Below are 6007 nucleotides of genomic sequence, written 5' to 3' on the forward strand. Positions count from 1 at the left end.
ACTGGACACACACACACACTGGATACACACACACACACACACACACACACTGGAAACACACACATACACACTCGATACACACACACACACACACACACACACACACACACACACAAACACACCGGACACACACAAACACACACTGGACACACACACACACACACTGGACACACACACACACACACACTGGAGACACACACACACACACACACACACACTGGAAACAAACACACACACTGGACAAACACACTGGACACACACACACACTGGACACACACACACACTGGATACACACACACACACACACACACACTGGAAACACACACATATACACTCGATACACACACACACACACACACACACAAACACACTGGACACACACACACACACTGGACACACAAACACACACTGGACACACACACACACACACTGGACACACACACATAAATGAAGCAGGGGGTTTGTCCATCTGCATTTACCCCATTGGACACAACTTCCTGATTATTATTATTATTTATTATTATTATTATTCACTCAGAATTGTTGTTGGTGGGATTTCTATTACAAAGTTTCCCTTTTAAGATGCCGTTGCCCCTGTAAGAGCTCTGTTGCAAATGTGCCTAAGCCATGCTTGATACTCCGGTTGTAACTGCATTTTTAAAACAACGCATTGTAGGAGTAAGAAATAAACGTGTTATCAATGGAAAGCTTGGATCCCCCTCTTTTTCAACAATGGTCAAAACTGCTTTCAAAAGTGTTTTCCCCGTGATTGCATTAAGAGTTGTTGTCCGTTGACTGCTTGAATAAACGGCCCTACAAAGGCAAAGAGCATCAACTAGAAAACAGTACAACTGAAGACAAAAAAGCCTTTAAAGTTGTTTTTGCTGTCCAGCCAAATATGTCGTAGGTAGATAAGTGTAAATGCACTGATGTATCATCTTATCATGTCCACTGATCTGACCTATGACCCCTTAAATGCTGATACTGCACTCTGCCTTTGTATGACCTTAAACAGCTGTATGGGTCATGCAAAGTGCAGTATCTAAAAAATCTAAATGTGTTTATCCAGCTTTCTTGTTGTTTTTAATGGTGTTGTGTAGTTGTGTTTTCATGTTTTGAATGTTGTATTGTAGCAACCCTCAAGCTGTTTTTATCCATAAGGTAAGAACTATTTCATCACGGACAATGTTTATACTTATGTGACTTTGTATTACTATCAATGCTGTCCTTTTCTTTATGTTAGCGAGCGTTTCAATATTTTGTTTGCTATCTTTCTTACCATTATCTGGGTATTTGAATTTCAATGCGAGTTAAACCATAATGTTTCCGCAGGATTGTGCCATGTTTTATTCTGGTGATAACTGGATCACTGGCTGTCTCATGGAGTGTGTGAGGGTGAGTGTCATGGTCAGGATGGCCTGAACTCAGAGCCTGATAGAATACCAAGGAAAACCGTAGTAACTGCAGTAGAACATGGTGGAACAAAGCCAGATGGCAGTAACCTCACTTACTGCTGTTTCCTTGGTTTTTACTGGGATTTTGTAGTTACAGCAAATTTGACCCTCCATTTTCTCTGAAACTGAAGATAATCGAACCAGGACACTTTGTCACAAGATATAACAGATACTATGAAGCCTGATTTAGGTCTGAACTCATCTTTGACCAAATGTGTAGCAGCAGTTTGCAATTGTACGGCAGAATAGCTGTGTACATTATTTAATACCTCTTCATGGACTACATTTGAACACTTGAACAGTGTCTTCTGTTAGGGTGTGAACTGGTATGGTATGGTAAGATTACTTAGTGGGGCTAGTAACTGAAAGGTTGCTGGTTCGAATACCTGAGCCGTCAAGGTAAAAATCTGTCTGTGCCCTTAAGCAAGGCACTTACACCTGATTTGCTCCAGGGGGCGCCGTACTACTATGGCCCTGTAAAACAACACATTTCACTGCATCTATCCGGTGTCTGTGACAATACATTTTAAAAAATTAAAAAAAAAAATTACAACAGTTAATTTAACAATGCTGGTTATAAATCTTGTTGACATTCATCCAAGGACACCTTGACTTGCATTACACTCTCACTCGAGAAAAATATTCTCATGAAATCATATGACTTATAGTTAGAGAAAAGGATTCCTGTGAACGCGGCCTGCTACAAGCAGGAAACAAGTTATGGATGTGTGATCTATCTTGGCATCTTTTTGGGGTAACCACATTGGAACATTCCAACATTCATCTTTAAGGACATGAACTAGCAGAACAGGTTTCAGCAAAGTATGGAGTCATTGTTTTCAGGAAGGTGTCTCCATGGCGATAGGAGGGACAGGAGGCAGACTAAGGGCAAGGGAAGCCACCTGAACTACTGCCCTACAAAGGCAAAGAGCAGTCTACGCAAACAGTGAATCTGAGAAAAATTGCTTTAAAGTTGTTTTTTTTTGTCCAATCATATCAACCATGACCACTGATCTGACCTATGACCCCTTAAATGCTGATACTGCACTCTGCCTTTGTATGACCTTAAACAGCTGTATGGGTCATGCAGAAGCAAAGTGCAGTATCTAAAAAATCTAAATGTGTTTATCCAGCTTTCTTGTTGTTTTTCTGTTTGATGGAAACAGTTGGAGTGTTGTAACTATATTCCAACTGTATTTAATGGTGTTATGTTGTCGTGTTTTCATGTTTTCAATGTTGTATTGGAGTAGGCCTAACCCTCACCAATATTTCTGTTGATGGAGAGAGACACCAGACAAGACACAGAGACAGCAACAGAAGAATATGATATGATGGAGAGAGACACCAGACAAGACACAGAGACAGCAACAGAAGAATATGATATGATGGAGAGAGACACCAGACAAGACACAGAGACATCAATAGAAGTATAGGATATGATGGAGAGAGACACCAGACAAGACACAGAGACATCAATAGAAGTATAGGATATGATGGAGAGAGACACCAGACAAGACACAGAGACAGCAACAGAAGATATGATATGATGGAGAGAGACACCAGACAAGACACAGAGACAGCAACAGAAGAATATGATATGATGGAGAGAGACACTAGACAAGACGAGGAAGACATATTGTTGGGGAGAGAGGAGCTGCTACCCCTGGGGAGAGAGGAGCTGCTACCCCTGGGGAGAGAGGAGCTGTTACCCCTGGGGAGAGAGGAGATGTTACCCCTGGGGAGAGAGGAGCTGTTACCCCTGGGGAGAGAGGAGCTGCTACCCCTGGGGAGAGAGGAGCTGTTACCCTTGGGGAGAGAGGAGCTGTTACCCCTGGGGAGAGAGGAGCTGCTACCCCTGGGGAGAGAGGAGCTGCTACCCCTGGGGAGAGAGGAGCTGCTACCCCTGGGTAGAGAGGAGCTGTTACCCCTGGGGAGAGAGGAGCTGATACCCCTGGGGAGAGAGGAGCTGCTACCCCTGGGGAGAGAGGAGCTGTTACCCCTGGGGAGAGAGGAGCTGTTACCCCTGGGGAGAGAGGAGATGTTACCCCTGGGGAGAGAGGAGCTGTTACCCCTGGGGAGAGAGGAGCTGCTACCCCTGGGGAGAGAGGAGCTGTTACCCTTGGGGAGAGAGGAGCTGTTACCCCTGGGGAGAGAGGAGCTGCTACCCCTGGGGAGAGAGGAGCTGTTACCCCTGGGGAGAGAGGAGCTGCTACCCCTGGGGAGAGAGGAGCTGCTACCCCTGGGGAGAGAGGAGCTGATACCCCTGGGGAAAGAGGAGCTGATACCCCTGGGGAGAGAGGAGCTGTTACCCCTGGGGAGAGAGGAGCTGTTACCCCTGGGGAGAGAGGAGCTGTTACCCCTGGGGAGAGAGGAGCTGCTACCCCTGGGGAGAGAGGAGCTGTTACCCCTGGGGAGAGAGGAGCTTCTACCCCTGGGGAGAGAGGAGCTGATACCCCTGGGGAAAGAGGAGCTGTTACCCCTGGGGAGAGAGGAGATGTTACCCCTGGGGAGAGAGGAGCTGTTACCCCTGGGGAGAGAGGAGCTGTTACCCCTGGGGAGAGAGGAGCTGCTACCCCTGGGGAGAGAGGAGCTGTTACCCCTGGGGAGAGAGGAGCTGCTACCCCTGGGGAGAGAGGAGCTGTTACCCCTGGGGAGAGAGGAGCTGCTACCCCTGGGGAGAGAGGAGCTGTTACCCCTGGTGAGAGAGGAGCTGTTACCCCTGGTGAGAGAGGAGCTGCTACCCCTGGGGAGAGAGGAGCTTCTACCCCTGGGGAGAGAGGAGTTGCAACGAAGAGAGACTGTGACCCTGCTCGGGAAGAGCTTAACGATTGGTGATTGTTGGGGCACGTTTGGCAGGAGCTTCAGTGATGAAGACTGCTGAACTTGCTGATGTTTCACAATATGCCATGGCCGTCTCAGTCACCAGGTCTCAACCCAATTGAAGACAACCATCAACAAAACACTAAATAATGGAATTTCTTGAGGAAGAATGATGTCACATCCCTCCAATGGAGTTCAAGAAACCTTTTTTTTTATTTTTTTTTTTTACCTTGACAATAAACATTTTAATGAACCACAAACACTTGATGTTTAGGGATGGCACACACATAGGGATACAGTTTCCGTTCCTTCTCACATATGCACCTAGGAAGATGCAGTGTTTCTCAACCTGTCATTTTACATAATGTTGCAAGACACATACCATCAAATGAATCCATAGACTTTTGTCCATATTTAAAGAAGGCTGTCATTTCACAAATTGCTCCTATATTGAAAGGACATAGGGAAAATAAAGTCAAACATTTCAATACATAACAAAATAATAAAAACAATCACAGCATTACTCAGTCTTAATGTATTTTAACCATATTAACCAGTTTAATCAAATTGTTTTCATTTAGAACACTAAATCAGAACTACATTTGGAGTTCCAGACACTTGTAGAATGTATGCCAAGGCACATTGTAAGAGCTATAAAGAGACAGGGAGTGGGAGAGAGAACAGGTAGAACCTGATATGGAAATGAGCAGAACAAACTAAAAGAACTTTCCACCACCGAATGATCATTCCAGACTCTACTTCTATTGAGAGACATATAAAAGGTAAGACAATGATTGTTATGTGTATTAATATAGTTGATGATATTGTTATGTGAATTCAAATAGTTTATGATATTGTTATGTGTATTCATATAGTTGATGATATTGTTATGTGTATTAATATAGTTGATGATATTGTTATGTGTATTAATATAGTTGATGATATTGTTATGTGTATTCATATAGTTGATGATATTGTTATGTGTATTAATATAGTTGATGATATTGTTATGTGTATTAATATAGTTGATGATATTGTTATGTGTATTCATATAGTTGATGATATTGTTATGTGTATTAATATAGTTGATGATATTGTTATGTGTATTGATATAATTCATTATATTGTTGTGTATTCATATCGTTGATGATATAGTTATGTGTATTAATATAGTTGATGATATGTTTTGTGGACAGTGTTATAATAGGCCTACTCTCCTTAAAATGTTTTGGATATAAATTAGATGCGTGGGGTGAATTCGTTCTGTTTCCATCTGTGTGCCCCAGGGTGATCGCTCCTACACTATCTAGAATCTAAAAGGGTTCTTTGGCTGTCCCCATAGGAGAACCCTTTGTAGAACCCTTTTTGGTCCTAGGTAGAACCCTTTTGGGTTCCATGAAGAATCCTTTCCACAGAGGGTTCTACATGGAAGCCAGAAGGGTTTTACCTGGAACCCAAAAGCATTCTCCTGTGGGGACAGCCAGAGGACCCTTTTGGAACTCTTTTTTCTAAGAGAGTACTGTATCAAAGGTCTATAGACTTGTCTTCTCAAAACAGGCTTAAAACACAACAAGCAACAACATTTTCTCTTTCTAATCTACTGTTAACGCTTTTCACTCAGGAAGGCATGTTGTTTGAAAGAGAGACAAATAAATACTGTGGAAAGACTAACAACAACTTACACTTCCTCAAAACAGGTTGTGTGTGTTCATTAGTGCCCACCGTAGCAAAAC

This window comes from Coregonus lavaretus, assembly GCF_964263955.1.
Source record: "Coregonus lavaretus genome assembly, contig: HAP1_SCAFFOLD_443, whole genome shotgun sequence".
Classification (NCBI taxonomy): Eukaryota; Metazoa; Chordata; class Actinopteri; order Salmoniformes; family Salmonidae; genus Coregonus; species Coregonus lavaretus.